Source organism: Carlito syrichta, unplaced genomic scaffold, assembly GCF_000164805.1.
Source record: "Carlito syrichta isolate Samal-C Ts95f unplaced genomic scaffold, Tarsius_syrichta-2.0.1 Scaffold305638, whole genome shotgun sequence".
In the NCBI taxonomy this organism is placed as follows: Eukaryota; Metazoa; Chordata; class Mammalia; order Primates; family Tarsiidae; genus Carlito; species Carlito syrichta.
This window is the reverse complement of record NW_007249734.1, coordinates 509592-528513: the sequence shown is the minus strand read 5'-3', so window position 1 is coordinate 528513 and position 18922 is coordinate 509592. Positions and strand designations below refer to the sequence as shown.

Sequence of the window (18922 nt, the reverse complement as noted above, 5' to 3'; positions counted from 1 at the left end):
CGGGAACGGGGCGGGGCGGGAGTCCCCCGGAGGGCTGGGGGCTGGGCCGGGAGGGGGACTCGGGCGCTCCCGAGGCTCCTGCGGTCCCCACCCTCGCCGGGCGCCGGGAGGCGGTGTGGAGTAGTGGCAGGAGCCCGGTCCTGGAGCCGGGAAGTCTGGCCTTCAGGGACACCTTGGCAAGTTATTTGTGCCCTCGGGCCTCATGCCGAAGCGTGAGGTTTGAGTACAAGCGCTACAGGATCTCCAGAATTCTAGCGTTCTCGTTCTCGGTTTGTTGGGATTCCTTTGCTCCCAAGTACCCACTGCCAGGAGATGCCAGGAAGGCGTTCTGTGGTGTCTCTGGAGGGGAAAGGATTGCAGTGAGGAAGGGCTGGATTCAGGGCATGTGTTCTACTTTCAGGACCCTTGCGTCAGGCAGTCTAGAATTCATCCACAAATGGGGCTCTCCGATAATGACTACTTCCCCATCTTTACCAATGTATTTTTCTCCAAATGCACTGACTTCAGAGTCCTCGTTCTTCCCATTTTATTGCGCAAATCATTCTTATGTCATTTCCTGAAATCACTTCAAAAGAGTCATCAGCAAATCCACACAAGATCACAGCAGCCACGTGGTCCCAATCCCAGTCCATATTATTCTCTTTGCCACTCACTCCAGTATCACCTAATTCCATCGATAAAATCTTGCCATTTCGGCAACTAGGCAACCAATTGTCCCTTACAAAAGTTCTCTGACTTAAAATCCCAGGTGTTAGGATCAGAGAGTGGGTCTACAGAAGGCATAGCACTGCCGGAGCCCGAATGCCGGAGGCGCGCCCTTATAATTGGAAATCCAAGTAACACAAAGATTTGCAACACACCAAGAGTTGAAGAAAGAAAAGATTTATTTAAGAAAAGGTCACTTCCCAAAGACAGGAAGAGGGCTGGCGCTGATGAGTGTGGTATCGAAGGCTGGGGAACTGGGTATTTTTAAACCTCTTGGAGAGGAGTTTGGATCAAGGAGATTGTTTAAAGTTGCACTTTTTGACGGAGATAACAGAAATCACAAGTCTAGAGTCTTGGCATCACGAGGTCCCAGTATCTCATGACTCCAAGTGGTGGACTGGAGACTGGTCACAGTAAACTTATTAACAATACATCAAGGCCAGAAGCACAGATGCCTCCCTGAGTGAATGATTTGTAGACCTTGAGGAAGAGAGGGAGTCTGCTTTATGATTAAATGGGCAGATACTGGTCATGTTTGAGGGATCTGGGTTTCTGAAAAGACAAAGTCATCAAAGTTAATCTTTATCTAAAGTATGCATTCCTCTTGGACACAGCTTTTACTTTCTCATTATTATGTTAAGATTTAGGAACAAAATAAAGTGGTTTCTTGCTTTCAGTCTGTCCTTTCACCAGGGAGGACCCTTCCTCTTAATTCTGTGACTAACACTCAGTCTCTACTACTTCAACCCCTTTGCCTCTCTTTAGGACAAGCCTTTCTAATTTCACTTCTGCTTCAGTTCCACATAACTGCCAGAGAATGCTCCAAAAACATGGAGCCAAGCGTGACACATCCCCTTTAAAATTCTTCAGAGGCTCTCCACCTGATTGAATCAGGTTCAAACTCATTATCATGATAAACAAGGCCATTTTGAATCTGACCCAGTGGCCTCTTCTACTCCAGCTCCAACTTTCGCTACATTCATGTATCTCACAGATTCAGCAGGCTTCCTCACTGTGCCTTTGTGGTTTCCCTCACTCAACTCCACCTCTCACTTAACCAGGTGAACTCCTACTAGGAAAAAAAGAAAATAAAGATAGTGTGTCACTTCCTCCTTGGAATCTTCCCTGACATCACCCCCTTTCACCACCCACATTTTCACCCCACACACTTACACTGAATTAAATACTCTTTCCTTTCTGCTTCCATTGAACCTTTCATGTACAGTATTCTCTAAGATATTCCTTAGTCCTTTCTCTTTTCCCTTTTCTTTGCTTGGTGGTCTCTTTTTTCCAGACTCAGTGATCCTTAAGAGGATAGGTGTTTTGTCTATTTCATTTTTGGCTCCCCAGAACGTAGCACAGTGCTCAGCACAAAGAAAGTTTTCTTTAACTGTTTGCTGAAGTGTTGAAATCTTTTTCCATTCTGACACATAGATACTGACCATCTACTGAAAAAGATGGAAATACAGTGAAATCCAGTTCCTGTCTTCTTTAACTTTCCACATCATTCTGTTCTTCCTCTCTCTATGATGTGGCATTCTTTGCTTATCATTTTAAACCCTCTCCAACTACCACTCACATTCTTTGCTTATCCTAATAAAGCAAGGGCATGCCAAACCATTATGATAATTCACAAATCATACCTGCCCTTCCTCATTCCATACCCTCTGGTTCCACATTATATTCCTAGTTATTACATGAGGGGTAACTGCTATAGTAGGAAAAGCATTAGATTGTCAATTCAAAGAATGAAGTTGGGGGTGTTGCATTTTTAAATAATTACTGAATGAACTCAGCTCAATGACTTGAATTCACAGGCCTCCCTTCTGGGGTTCCTTAGGCTCTATGACTCACATTTGTTTTTAATATTTTGTTATTAAGTTAAACATATGCATATATAGAGGGAGATGACTACCAGATCCTTGCAAAGTAGTTGTACAGTATATACTTAAACTTCAAGTGATAGGAAACCACTCACTTAGTATCTCATAACAGTATTATCTTTTTGTTTATTTTATTTTTTAATTTTGTTTTATCTGATTCTACTTGGAGGAAAAATATTCATCTTTGAACAGTCCTTCTAGTCCCTACATTGAACTGAACTGTGTCTCCCAGTAAGTTTGGTAGGTGGCTATGGTGTGGGTAGAAACACCACTGGACTTGAACTCCAAAGCTGTGTTGTCAGATCCTGGTTTTATAACTTCTTAGCTGTGTGAACTCGCAAATGCCCACAACTGCTCCAAGTATGAGTTTGCTCAAGGAGGAAAATAATAATAGCATCTTAAATAGTTATTGTAAATATGAATCTAATGTATTTTAAAGTGCCTAATAATATGAATCTAGTACTAACATTTATTTAACACAGAACAGTCTGGTTTCCATATGCAACCTGGTAAACATTTGGAGTCACACAGTCACAGTGTGCACCTTCTCATACCCACTCACCCCACATTCATCTCCATACATGCTCATCTAAACATCCTCTAGTGCCTCTTAAGATGGGGCACCTTGCACTGACTCCTGTATCCCAAGTATAAAGAAAGAGAGGAGAAGAGGAGTGTAATTTTCTCCATTCTAATGATGATATTTCCAAATTCAGCTTGATATCACATTATGCTTCTACCACCCCATACTGTTCATAAATATCATGGTATTGCCAACTAAAAACAAACAAATGACCCCTAAATCTTTTTGAAGTCTTTAATATATATACAGCTATAAAACCTTATCTCCTTCAACCTGTATTTTGCAATTTGTTCTTGGAAACTGAGTGCAGACCTTTGCATTTCTTCCCCTTTATATCACTTTGGAAATTATGTACCAGAAGCCCCTCTCAACTAGAAATCAATATGCAATGAGAGCAACGTTTTAAAAACATTCAGGGATGGAGAAAAATAGTCCAAAATACACTTTAGACAATAAGCTTCTAAATTCCTAATTTCTAACCTACAACTTTCCCTGAGTCTTTTTTTAAAAACCACATTTAAATGTCATCTAAAATCATATAGCTTCTCATACTCATCTTGTTTTATTTTTATAATACATTGTTTGTTTGTTTTTTTTTTAGTTGTCATCTCAATGTGTCACCCAGGTTGGAGTGCAGTGGCACACTTATGGCAACCGCAGCCTCAATCGGCTGGGTTCAGGTGATCTTTCCACCTCAGTCTTCCAAATAGCTGGAACTACAGGCGTGTACCACCATGCCCAGGAAATTTTTTGATTTATTTTAGAGATGATGTTTTGCCATGTTGCCCAGGCTGGTCTCAAACCCGTGAATTCAGGCAATCCTCTTGCCTCTGCCTCCCAAAGTACTGCTATTACAGACGTGAGCCATGCCCAGCTATAATACATTATTATTGAAAACACCTTTTATGCGCATGTTCCGCACATTGTTCACTTGAACCTCTGAAGAATTCTCAGTCTGTCTCAGACACACTGGTACTGTTACTGCCACTCTCCTGAAGCAGGATTAGGTGATTTGGTAAACATTCACCCTGTACCAACATTAGCTTCTTGGACAAGTTGCCCCTCAGCCCTCCCTTGCTGAAGGGGTGCCCCCCCCCTTTTTTTGTTCTGTGTGTGTAATCCCTGAATAGTGACTGTCCTTGGGTGGACACTGACCTATAAGCAGCCAGAGTCATACCCATTCAAAAAAACCATCTGAGTGCAGTGGCTCATGCCTATAATCCCAGCACTTTGAGAGGCCAAGACAAGAGGATTCCCAGAACTCAGGGGTTTAAGACTAGTCTGGGTAAGTTGGTGAGACCTCGTCTCTGCGATACATCAAAAATTAGCTGGGCGTGGTGGCACATGCTTGTGATTCCAGTTACTTGGAAAGCTGAGGTGGAAGAATCACCTGAGCCCAGCAAGTCAAGGTTGTAGTGGCTGTGAGCATGCCACTGCACTCCAGCCTGGGTGACAGAGTGAGATTTCAACTTAAAAAAAAAAGATCTGGGGGAAAAGTTCTTGTAAAAATGCTCGTCTAATCAGACAATCATTTGGGGAAAGCTTGAAGCCAAAAGAAGGCGGAAAAGGTGACATGAGCAGGAAGGGCCCTGACCAGTGAGCAGAAGTTAATATCAACCAAACAAAAACTATGCAGAAAACATCCATTCACTCACTTATTCAACAAGTATTTATTAAGCATCTCTTCTGTTGTAGGTACTGGGGAATACAGTATGGACAAAATGCACAAATATTCTGCCTCATAGATATTGCATTCTGGTGGATGGGACAGGCTATAAATGCAAATAGGTAAATCAAATAGCATATTAGAAGGTGGGCAGGCCTAGTGGCTCACCTGTAATCCCAGCATTTTGGGAGACCAGGGCAAAAGATAACTTGAGGCCAGGAGTTAAAGATCAGTCTGGACAGTATAGTGAGATCCATCCCTACAGAAGAAGAGGAGGAGGAAGAGGAAGAAAAGAAAGAGGTAGAAAAAACAAGACGATAAATGTTGGCTAAAATTAATGCAGAGAAGGAGATTAGAAAGTGCTTGGGTAAAAGGTAAGGTGCAGTTTTAAATAACAAGAACCAGAAAGGCCTCCCTGAGAAGGTGACATTTGAGCTAAGGCTTCAGTGATCTGTGGAAAAGAAGATCTATAAAGTAGAGACTGAGGGAGCCAGCTAGTAGTGGAATAATAGTGCAGCAGATACCCACGAAGGAGTATCATGAAGGAGCAGTAAAACCAGGGAAAAAACAGGCAGCATATAGAGCAGGACATTCAAACTCTGACTGGGAGCTCTTTAAAAATAAAGTGAGCCACACACTTTCCCCAGAAGAACTAGACAAGAACCTTTGTTGATGGGACCTCAAAAATCTGTAATTTTTATTTATTTTTTGGAATTTGTGTACAGTAGAGACAGGATCTTGTTATGTTGCTCAGCCTGATCTTGGATCTCTGATCTCTTGGCCTCAAGTGATTCTCCTGCCTTGACCTCCCAAAGTACTTAGATTATAGGCATGAGCCACTATACCTGGTCAAAAACCTGTATTTTTAAACATTCTCAGATGTTTGGATGTTCCACTAGGATGAGAACCCCTGCTCTAAAGAAAGGACCACAAACTCCCACTGAAGCCTTTGGTTCTGAGTACCCTTTAATGTCTATGTTCCAATTTGCGTTCCTCTCCTCCTGAGGTTGCTCAACTATTCTGTTGTTCCTGGGAAGCTGAGATTTCGTTTTTTCTAATTTTCATAAGTGTTCTTTTTAAACCAAACCCCGATACCCTATTCCCCAAGGTGACATGGTTGAGCTTCTGTATCTTGCAACCACAATTGCCTAACATACCAAAGTCACAAAGCTATGAGATGATGGTGCTAACACTTTGACACTGGTTGAGTGTTCTTTGTTCCATAACACATGCATTAGGGGTAAAACAAAAATGGAAATTTGGGGCTATTTCCTTAAAATTTCAAAATCAAATTTTAAAAATTGTCTAAGTATTGTATTTTAAAATATAAAAATATATGGCATTTATTTTAATATTGTACATTCAATGCTTTATTGAATTTGAAATATATGATAATTTAAAGAAATTCCTCTGATTACCCAATTTACCTGATTTAACATGTAATTTATTTATTTTGTTGTTTATTTATTTTTAGTCAGAGTCTCACTCTGTTACCCATGGCATGATCACAGCTCACTGTAACCTTGATCTCCTGGGCTCAGGCAATCCTTCCACCTGTACTTCTCAAGTATTAATAACTGAGACTACAAGCACATGCCACCACACTCAGCTAATTTTTAAAATTTTTTTGGGAAGAACGAGGTCTCACTATATTATTGTCCTGGCTGGTCTTGAACTCCTGAGCTCAAGGGATCCTCCTGCCTCATCCTCCCACAGTGCTGGGATTACAGATGTGAGCCACATCACCAGCTTGATTTGACATTTTAATTCCCAGCTCAACATTTCTTTCACTGAGGCAGTTAAAAAGATCTGATATATATATATATTTTGATCTGATATTTTTAAAAATATTCTTTCATTCTTCTAAAACTATATAAATGACATTTTTAAGGTATTTGGTTTTTTGTTTTGGCCTCCTGTTTGATCATTATCAGGCCAACATATTTGGAGTTCTTTAGACATTGCAGGGCCAACATAGTTAGCATTCACTTGTGTTAGTTTTTTTTTTTTCCTCAATCACACTTTCACAAAATGTTTTTGTAAACCATCCAAAAGAAAGAGTATAACTATAATCCTAGCACTTAGGGAGGCCGAGGTAAGAGGATTGAGAACAGACTGGGCAACTTGGTGAGACCTCATTTCTACAATAAATCAAAAAATTTAGCTGGACATGGTGGTGTGTGCTTGTAGTTTCAGCTACTTGGAAGGCTGAGGTAGAAGGATCGCCTGAGCCCAGGAGGTCAAGACTGCGGTGACTGGGAGCATGCCACTGCACTGCAGCCTGGGTGACAGAGTAAGATTCTGACTTGAAAAAAAAAAAGAGTAAAAAGTAGTGTTTGGTATTTTGTAAAATTAGCAAAACCTTTTTCTAACGAGACTGATTTCTTTTTCTAGTTGTGAAATCAGGTTTTAAAGCTGGAAGGCACCCTATCTATTTCAACACCCCTTTTTTTTCTCCTGAGGTCCAGAGAAGTTAAGCAACATACCCAGCTCTAGAGTTAGTTAACAAAATATCAAACTCTAAAATCCAAGTCTCCTGACCACTAGTTGATATAAGTGCTGGAAAGTATTTGGATATATGTATATCATCTGTATGTGTGTAAATAGATGTTGTGCATAATTTAGGCATAATACAAGTTTATGTCTTAAGCATCAAAGCTGCTTTAAAAGTATCGTGAATTATAGAAAATGAAACAAAATTTTGGATTAAGGAAAAACTCTTTATTGAAGTGACCAATTTACTCTCACTTTTAGTTAACATTAAACTTCGTAATAGCGATTACCAAAAGAAGCCAAGTGAAAAGCAAATTGTTCAGGCAAATTGATTGATTGATTTATTTATAATTTTTATTTATTTATTTTTTGTGTCAGTGTCTTACTCTGTTGCCCAGACTGGAGCGCAATGGCACGATCACAGCTCACCACAACCTTTACCTCCTGGGCTCCGGTGATCTTTCCACCTCAGCTACCCAAATAGTTGGGACTACAGGCATGTGCCAACACACCCAGCCAATTTTTTTTTTTTTTTTTAGAGACCTGGTCTCACTACGTTGCCCAGGCTTGTCTCAAACTCCTGGGCTCAAGTGATCCTCTTGCCTTGGCCCCCCAGAGTACTGGGATTATAGGCGTGAGCCACTGCACCCAGCCCAGGCAAACAGTTTTTGATGCTTTTGACAATATGCATTCTGTTACATAATAGAATACGGTAAACATGCTATGCTAATTTTTATAGTTCTCTTCAATAATTTTTTTTTCATTAAGTACCATTAACGTTAATACGATGTACTCTCCAATGGGTGTTTTTGAGTCAGAATTCTGGAATCAAGTGCCAACGCCAATTTGAACTGGATTTGGGTGGAAGGATGATGGATATTCTGTATTAATACTGAGGTAGCTAAGAACATTGAATGAAGGATTGTATTTCTGGGGACTTCAGAGACCAGAACCAGAGACCCAATCAAAGTCAACAGTTCCTCCCAGGCTTGTCTTCAGTTGATCCAATGAACAAGTAAGTCTGTCTTAAACTACATGGAGTACAACTTTGTACTTACACTACAGAGAGTACAGCTTATTGTTCATGTGGAACAATATCAACAGTGGCTGATATTTTGGGTCATGTGAACTTTCAAACAGTGTAGCCAATAGAACAAGATTTGCTTGAGGTGTGTGGAGGGCTGGGTATCCTAACTGGTAGCTCCCATCATGGGAGAAAGTTTACCCGCAAGGAGATGAAGGCATTACCATGATAAGGAGAGAAGGCGGTAACAGGCAGATAAAAACAATAGATGTTCACTGCAAGATGTATGCTTCTCAAAGTCTCCACCAGAAAGATGAGTTTTGTGAAATATTTTATTATGCACGTAAATATTAAAATTACAATGTAAATTACTTCTAGTTTCATCATTTTATATTAAAAGTTTATACTCAAGTAATTTTTTTCTGCTTTGTTGGTATTCCTCTAAAACCACCGCCTAGAAAAATCCTTCAATTTTTTCATGATTATGGTAGAAAAACGAAACTTTACTTAATCAAAACAGTTTCATTTATTACTTGCATTAAAAATGCTTAATGTAAAAATAGTTTATTCAAAACTGAAGAGGGAAAAATACTTGATTGTCAAATTCAATCTGCACAGTGAAATATTCAAGTCTCACTGAAAAGGTATTAGTAAGTTACAGAGAAAGTTCTTTACTTTCTGTGACATGGTATTTCAGTATGGGGCTAGGTCATAGATATTAGTAAAACAGAAAAGAATGTTAAAAACAAGCTTGGTCCAAATCATAAGATTCCCTTTTGTTTTTCTAATGTGTTCCAGTCATCAGCCTGAATACAAAGGTCAATATTTACCTCAGTGCTCAAGCAATGACTCTTAAAATCTGAGGCCAGGGACAAAAGTGTTTCCCTCCTAGCTTTAATTCTCTGGTGGTCAAAAATGGCTTTCTTGTTTATCTGCAGCTCTCAAAAAATCTTGTGTTTTTAAACAAAATAGGGACAAACTACATTTAAAAACAGTCTCCACCCATTGCCCAGCCTTTTTCCACTCGATCACTCTTTGCAGCTGCCCTAAGAGGCATGTACAACTTTTCTGTGACTAGCAGCTGAATGGCAGCTCGTGAGAAGTCCCCTAGCCCAAAGTCAGAGGAGGCACTAGCAACACAGAAGCAAATAATTGATTTGGTTGTGGGATAAAGTGGAAAATGGAAAGAATTGCCTTTTGTATAGCCCAACTTTTCCTCTCCTTCTGAATAAAACATTATTATGTAACAAAGGGCCTTTAAACAATTTCTTTCTTTCTTAAATTGGCCATTTGACAAATACAGATTGTGTCATCCTGGGTTAAAGCCACTTTTTAGGGTGTGGAGTTACTTGATTCTGGCACTGTGGATCAGTGTGCTCAAAATATGTGATACCAGTTAGCTTCGTGCCTCATTAATATTGCCATAGATTTAAGGAGGAAAAAGGAATGAAAAGTGTGTTTCTCCTTGGGGATGTAATTTATTCTGAAACCTTAATTTTTGGTATAAAAAATAGACAATCTCCAAAATATATTCTGTCACCATTTGTATGACAAAAAAAATAGCAAGTTTGAAGCAGGAGCTGTTGCTGCTGCTCAGCTTACCCTCTCAACAAACAATCCTGTCTTGTCTATAGAGAAATTGTGCATCAATGCTTCAAGGGAGCATGTCCTACTCTGGAAGTGTTTAGAGGTTCTATGTTCAGGCCTCAACTCGGTTGATGTATCAGTCTAATGTCACATGGCCAACTTCTAAACATCTACATGGAAAAAAGACAGGAGTGAGAAGCAGCATAGGAAAAGGCATTCAATGACTTTTTTGTTCACGCAACCAAAAGTGTCATGCCAGCACTGCGTTAGCAACCTGGAACCAAAGACAAGGATGTCATGTGTTTGCTTTCAGTTGAATTGGGAGATGGGAACCCAAACAAACACTCAATGCAATGTGATACATGCTACTGCTGTAATTAAATCCTACACAAAATGTTAGCAGGGCCCAGAGGAGAGTCATGGCCAGGGTATCTGGTGAAGGGTTCACTTAGGCTTTGACATTTGAACCAAGTCTAGAAGAAAGTCATCATTATCTAGGCAGACAAAAGGGGGAAAAACCAGAAGAAAGAGTGTACACACTGGCCGAGAGGCACTAAAGAACATGCTGTTTGGAGGAAAATTCTGAGTATACTTGTTGTGACTGTGTGAGCAGAGGTTCATTTAAGAGAAGACTCAAAACGAGAGGTACCTGAGGGCCCCAGGGTGGAAAACTCAACAGCCTGCAAAGGCCAGGCAAGTAACGGAAAGCACTGAAGCCAAACAGGTTTAGGTAAAAAATGCATTCACTGCGCCCAAGCTGATGGTCCAATGAAGGACACAAAACTTCTAAAAATATTGCACAAATTAAACTTTTCCTCACAATCTGAGAGATTGTCTCTATCTCAATACTCTTTCCAAGAATGAACGTTTATAGTCTCCATTTATTTAACAAAGATTTATTGAGTACCTATTATTTTGAAGTCTTGTTTTGGGAATTTTTGAAAACAAATTCCTACCCTCATGGAACTTATATTGTAGTGAGAAGGGAGAAAGGGAAAAAAAAGAAGTAAAATATGCAGTTTTCAGATAAATAATACTATAGAGAACAATAAAGGAGCAATAGAAAATGTTTGGATTTTTTTTTTTTGACAGTTTCACTGTCTCACCCAGGCTGGAGTGTGATGGCACAATCACTCCATCTCTTGGGCTTAGGGGATTCTTCTGCCTCAGCCTCCTGAGGAGCTGGGCACACGCCACCATGCCTGACTAATTTTTTAAAGATTTTTGTAGAGATGATGTCTTACTATGTTGCCCAGGCTGGTCTCAAACTCCTGTGCTCAAGCAATCTTCCTGCCTTGGCCTCCCAAATTGCTGGGATTACAGGCGTGAGCCACCATTCTTGGTCAGTTGGGAATTTACATCGGGTGATCTGGAAGAACTCACCAAGAAGGCAACCATTTAAGCAAGACTGGAGAAGGTGAGAGAGAGAGAGCTTGGAGACATTAATCCATGGGAAGAACACTTCAAACAAAGGAAACAAATGAAATGCCCTGAGGTGAGATCATAATTGTCAGGACATGGGGGAAGAGAAAAGAGACTGTGTAGGGCGCTTTAAGGGAAAATATTGTGATTTCAGCTCTGAGCACATAGAAAACTTTTGACTACTTTGAGCAGAGGAATGATAGGTGGGGTTTGTATTTTTAAAGACTCACTCTGGATGTTGTGTCCAACCAACATGAATGCCTTGGGGAAAGGGCAGGAGCACAGAGACCAGCTGAGAGGTGAGAGCTGCTACTTAGGGCAGACTTGGTTGCTGGCTTGGCCCAGCATCAATGGGGGTGGTAGGAAGTGGTTAGATTCTGGTTTTATGTTCAAGACAGAGCACCAGTATTTCCTAACAGATTGGATGTGGGGTGTCAGAAAAACAGAGAAATCCAGGGATAAATCTGAGGTGTTTGGCCTGAGAAATCAGAATGCTAGTATTCCATTTACTAGGGAAAAAATTGTGAGAAGGAGCAGTTTTGAGGGAGAGAGGGAGTTTAATAATTTGGTTTGGAAATATTAACTTGGAGATGCATATCAGACAATAAGCTTAAGTTTGGAATAAGCAGCTAGTCATATGAGCCTGGAGTTAAGAAAGGAGGTCTGGACTCGAAATATGCGTTTGGAATTTGTTGGTGTATCAGTGTATATGATGGTAAACATGAGACTCAGTGAGATTAGCTAGTGTAATGAAGAGGTCTAAAGACAGCTCTGGAGCATCCAACATGTAGCAACTGCGAAAATGAGGAATCAGCACAAGAGACTGAAAAGGAACAGTTAGTGTGGTTGGAGAAGAACCAGAAAATGTATTATCAGAAACCAAGTGAACAAAGTGTTTTGAAGAAGAGGGTGGAATCAACTCCACCAGATACTATTAACTTGTTTTAGTCAGGCTTTTCCTGAAACAGAACCAATAGCATGTGTGTATAGAAGTTTATTTTAAGGAATTGGCTCATGAAATTATGGAGGTTCATGAGTCTAAAATCTTCAGGGTGGGTGGACAGACTGGAGACCCAGGAAGAGTTGATGTCGTTCAAATTCAAAAGCTGTCTGCTGTAAAACTCCTTTCTGCTCAGTCTTTTGTTCTTTTCAGGCCTTCAACTGATTGGATGAGGCCCACTCATGTTATGGAGGGGAAATTGCCTTACTCAATGTTCAGTGATTTAAATATACACCTCATTCCAAAACACCCTCACAGAAACATCCAGAATACTGTCTGACCAAATATCTGGAAGCATGGTCCAGCCAAGTTGACACATAAAATTAACCATCACAGCAAGTGCTCTGGTTTGAGTGTATTTCTTTCAAAAGTCATGTTGAAACTTAACTCCCAATGCAACCATATTAAGAAGTGGGACATTTAGAAGGTGATTAGACTGCTCGGGCTCTGCCCTCATAAATGGATTAGTGTCCCTACAAAAGGGCATGAAGGAGGGAGTTTGGTCTGTTTTGTGCTTCCATCCTTCCACCATCTAAGGACATAGTTGGTGTCCTCTGTGAGGAATAGTCCTTTACCAGACACTGAAGTTGTCAGTGCCTAGATCTTGGACTTCTCAGCCTCCAGAACTATGAGAAATAAATTTCTGTTCTTTATAAAATACCCAATGTGAGGTGTACTGTTATAGCAGTAAAAATGAACTGACACAAGTAAGATGAAGCTGAAAGTGGCCATTGTGCTTAAAGCCATGGAGGTTATTAGTGACCTCTAGAAACACAGTCTTGATGAAATAATGGGAGAGGAAAGTTTGACTGGAAAGGGTTGAAAGACCTCTTCAGCTACCAAACAATAATTTCATGACCTTTTGGGCTCACAGGACTTGGGGGAAAGAAAACGAAGCAGTGGGTTATAAGCTACCAGGTTAGACTGATCCAGAGAAAGAGCCTCATGACAAGATGGGGAACTAATGGGGAGCAGCTCTCTCATGAAGCCGAGACCTGGAAAGGGCCTATAGTGGTCCCAGGTCATTAGTGGGACACGTGGCTTCACACAGAAGAGGAATTTTGGAGAAACACATCTTCAAGTTAGGTCTCCAGGATTCCCACAGATTCATATCAACTAGATGGGAGTTCATAATCAATGGTTATAAAATATATAAAAAATATATATTTTTTTCTAATGTCTCAGAAAGAGCCAACATCACATTTAGGTCTCCAGGAGTTTCAAATATTGAGATTATTAGACAAGAATATGAAACAACTATTATGAATATGAAATGTCTAAATAAATAAAAGATGGAAACAAAAAAAATAAGCAAATAATAAAAAGCTTGCTTATAGGATCAGGCAAATTTGAAGACAAACCAAATAAAGTTTTTAAGTATTTTTAAACTCCTGAGCTCAGGAGTTCAAGACCAGTCTGAGTAATATGGCGAGACCTCATCTCTACAATAAAAAAATAAAAAATCAATAAACAGTTATCCGGGCATTGTGGTGCATGCCTGTGGTTCCAGCTACTTGGAAGGCTGAGGCGGAAGAATTGCCTGAACCCAGCAGGTCAAGGCTGTGGTGGCCGTGAGCGTGCCACTGCACTCCAGCCTGGGCGACACAGTGAGACTCCAACTCAAAAAAAATTTTTTTTCAATTGATTGATTAAAATACATATTAGGCACAACTGAATAAAAATATTGGCAAATTGACTCATGCCTATAATCCCAGCACTTTTGGGAGTCCAATGTGGGAAAATTGCTTGAGCCCAGGAGTTCGAGACCAGCCTGGGCAACAAAGTGCGACCTTGTCTCAACAAAAAGATAAAAAAATAAAATAAAAAAATACATATATATAGGCAAATTAGAGGACTAATCTGAAGAAATAATATAGAATGCAGCACAGAAGATAAGCAGATTAAATATATGAAAGGTTAAGAGAAATGGAAATAGTCATATCAGATTATTAGGAAGAGAGAAAGAGAAAGCCCACTGACTCAGCATGCCTAGTAGCTCACCAAGCTGGTAAGCTGAAGATAAAATCCAGAATCTTGGCAGGGTGTCATGGCTCATGACTGTAATGCCAACACTTTGGGGAGTTGAGGCAGGAGGATTGCTTGAGGTCAGGAAAGACCAGTTTGGGCAATATGGTGAGACCTTGTCTCTACAAAAAAATGTAAATACTAAAAAAACTACAGACACAGTGCCAGCAAATCTAGATTGATCTGATTAGTAATTTTTCCTCTGGGGGGACTGAGAAAATAGCAGAGTCAACAGAAGTTCCTCATCCTAGTTATCAGCAATAAATGTAATGCAGAAAGCATGGAACCACTGTAATGTGTATGTTTAAGATGGGCTAAAATCTTCCTATAAACCGGGCTCGGTGGCTCAGCCTGTAATCCTGCGCCTTTGGGAGGCTGAGGTGAGTGGATTGCCTGAGCCCGCGGGTTCAAGACCCGCCTGGGCAGTGAGATCTCATCTTTACAATAAATCAAAAAATCAGTGGGGTATGGTAGCGCATGCCTGTAATTCCGGCTACTTGGAAGACTGAGGCGGAAGGATCGCCGGAGCCCAGCAGGTCGAGGCTGCGGTAGCCGGGAGCGGCCACTGCACTCCAGTCTGGGCGATAGAGTGAGACTCCAACTCAAAAGAAAAAAAAAAATCTTCCTATAAAATTAATCTTGCCATGTGACATCAGAATTTTTCTGTGAGTAGTTTCTTTTTTCCAAGACTACAAACCTATTTAAGTTTCTGTTTTTTACGAAAACCAAAATTCAAAGAATTCTTTCAAGTAATTATCGTATCTTTTCCCTTCCATTCAGTGACAACTTTCTTGGGGGTGAAAAGTATCTAGTCTTGAGATGATTATATTTGTTCACCATTCATTCTACTCACTATCTCTCCACTAAATCAACTGAAATCTTTCAAAATTAAACAGTGACTACTTAATTATCATATTCACAAATTTTTTCCTCTCTTCCCTCTTTATAGTACTTTATACTATTAACCACTCATTCCCTTTTTCTTTTAATCAACAAATAAGCCCATTTATTGGGTTTTTTGTTATTCTCTAAACTAGGCCCTGAGGATTAAAAGAAAACATATATTGATGTCCAGTGTTGTGCAGTCTACTTATCAAATAAGATGTGCACAGTAGCCATAAAAAAGAATGAAATTATGTCCTTTGCAGCAACATGGGTGGAGCTGGAGATTATCATCCTAAGTGAGCTATCTCAAAAACAGAAAACCAAACACCACATGTTCTCACTCATATGTGAGAGCAGTCACAAAGATGGAAATAGTAGACACTGGAAACACCAATAAGTGGGAGAGGTAGGGTTCAGAAACTACCTATGGGGCACAATGCCCACTATCTGGGGACTGGACCACCTGAGACCCAATCCCCACCACTACACAATATGTCCATGTAACAAATACGTGTGTGTACCCGTTGAATCTAAAATAAAATTTTAAAAAGATGTGTACAGTTAAGTGAGCGAAAGCACTGAAGGAAGAAGTGGACCCACAGTAAAGGAGAGATTACCTCTATCTGGGGAATTCAAGAAAAGTTTTACGCTTGGGTTTTCTTAAAGGAGAATGTGTGCTGCCAGGTGAGCTGCTGTGGTATCACTCGTGCCTGAGGAAGCACATGAGGAAATGTTCAGAGGTTTGAGGCATCCAGCTGCAAACAGATCAGTATGCCTGGAACATGAGGAGCCAAGATATGCATTACAGCTAGAATGAAAGGTAATGGCAATGCAAAATAAACAGAAGACAATGAACCCATTCAAGGAATTTGGACTTTATTTCATAGGCACTAAACAAGATGCTAACAAGGTTCCCTCCTCTTTTTTGTCTTTCTTAATATTCTTAATTTAAATTTATAATTTAAAAATAACATGCTTGCTGGATGATGAAGGCTGGATTGGAAAGTTACAAAACTAGAGGTGGGAGACCACTTGAGAAAATTCTGAATGAGGGAGGATAAGGATCTGAGCTAAGAAGGAGGCAGGCAGGTATAAGGAATGATAAACCGAGTCAGTGACAGTCTCATTAGGAGATAAAGAGCACACAAGGAAGAGGAGAAAGGTTTGAGAGGATGTTCTCAGGGATGAGGCGTGTGGGCTCAGTAGACATCCCAAAAGGTGTCTACTCCAATTGATGACCAATTGGTCCAATTGACCAAGGTCAATTTTGACCTTCTTGTTCTTATAATATTTATCACTTATAAAATATATACCTGCCATTGCAGATGATTTCACACATCTTGAAAACTATAAGGAAAAGGAAAACCATCACTGATCTCATAATACAGATATTTTAGAATATTTTAAAAGTGTGTGCTATGCATATATGTACATTTTTAGAAATTGTTTCATACTTTATATAGAATATTATATCCTGATTTTAACATTTAATCACGTTCTATGAGCACTGTTCTGCATAATAACGATCTTAAAGTATATCGTTTTAATGATTGTATATAGTGTTTTATCCTATGAATGAACTGCATTTTATTTACCTATCGGTGACATTGCAATTGACTTCTGATTGCTATTAGGTGTAATGCTGTAACAGAAGTTATAATATTATAATATTTGATGATTTGATTATTTCCTTGGTAGAGATTACTGGAAGTGAAATTACAATGTCAAATCTAAGATAGAACAATTATAATGTCTCTTGATATATACCAACAACTACTTTCCAAATACATTCTCTCAATTCATATCCCCATCCGCATTGGGAATTGCATTGAATTTTTTTTTCCAAGTGTATAGGCAAAAATTTCTTCTTTTAATTTGCATCTCCTAAATTGCCAGTTAATACATTTATTGGCAGTGTGTATTTTCTTGGCAAGTTGTCCCTTCATGTACTTTGATACTTTTTTATTAGAATGTTATTTTTTCTTGATTTGTTTAGTTATTTTTTATCTGATATGCATTTTTGCAGATATTGATATACAAAGTTTTACAAATATTTAATAGCTAGACATACTTTTTTCTCTTGGAACTCTTGATTTTCTTCTCAAACCTTTTCTCTTTCAATATCCGTGACATTGTTTTATCCCCTTTCCTGCTCTCAGTCCCTTTCTCTATCGTGTCCAGCCAACATGTCTTCCTCCTTCTAACAGAGACATTTGTCACGGTTCTCAGCCTTTTTCTGCCAATCCTTACACTCAGAGATCTGATCTATTGCAAAGCCTCGGTGTTTTAAATACTGACTCTCTTAATCTAAAAATTTTTTTCCTTGGTTGGGCACAGTGGCTCACACCTGTGATCCCTGCACTTTGAGAGACCAAGGTGAGAGAACTGCTTGAGCCCAGGAGTTTAAGACCAGCCTAGGCAACATAGAGACACTGTTACTACAAAAACTAAAAAAAAAAAAAAATTAGCTAGGCATACTGTGCACAACTATTCCTAGCTACTTGGGAGACTGAGGTGGGAAAATTACTTGAATCCAGGAGTGAAGGCTGCAGAGAGCCATAATTGTGCTCCTGCACTCAAGTCTGAGTGACAGAGTAAGACACCAACTCAAAGAAAAAAAAATATTTTTTTCTGGGCCGGGCCCGGTGGCTCGCGTCTATAATCCCAGCACTTTGGGAGACTGAGGTGAGAGGATTGCCTGAGCCCACGGGTTTGAGACCAGCCTAGGCAATTTGGCAAGACCTCATCTCTACAATAAATCAAAAAATTAGCCGGGTCTGGTGGCGTGTGCCTGTAGTTCCAGCTATTTAAAAGGCTGAGGCGGAAGGATCATCTGAGCCCAGCAGGTCGTGGCTGCGGTGGCCAAGAGCATGTCACTGCACTCCAGCCTAGGTGACACAGTGAGACTCCAATTCAAAAAAAAAAATTCTGAATGAGTACTATATGTACATAGTATCAAATTTAAAAATACAAAGTAATATACAATGAAAAATAGATCTCTTTTTCTCCCATATTCTAGACTATCCAGTTCCTCTCCTAGGAGGCAGCCACTATTAGTAGTCTCTTGTGAAAACTTCTGATAATATTATCTGCATTTACAAATATCTGAGTATGTATATATGTGTATAATTTCCACCACAGAAATATCATCTTATTATGCACACTGTTTTACACATTTCTTTTTTTCACTTAACAAATAGATTTTGGAGCTGTGTGTGGTTGCTAACACCTGTAATTCCAGCAATTTGGGAGGCTGAGGCGGGAGGACTGCTTGAGCCCAGGAGTTCAAGATCAGCCTGGGCAACATAGCTAGACTTTGCCTCTACAAAACAAAAAAATTAGCCGACGTGGTAGCTCATGCCTATAGTCCCAACTACTTGGGAGGCTGAGGTGGAAGGATCACCTGAGCCCAGGAGGTTGAAGCTTTGGTGAGCCATGATCGTGCCACCTGCAACTCTAGCCTGAGTGACAGAGTGAGACCCTGACTCTTGAAAACAATATTACATTAATAGATTCTGGAGATCTTTTCCTACCAGTACACATGAGAAAGTGTTGTATTCTGTTGCTTGAATACATCATAACTTTGAGAACACTTCTTTTTTTTTTTGAGTTGGAGTCTCACTCTGTCACCCAGACTGGAGTGCAGTGA

At 39.9% G+C, this 18922-nt stretch overlaps 1 pseudogene; it reads right to left on the bottom strand.

The window, feature by feature from the left end:
- Nucleotides 1-18922, bottom strand: part of LOC103264261 — a 102085-nt pseudogene that overhangs the window by 767 nt on the left and 82396 nt on the right.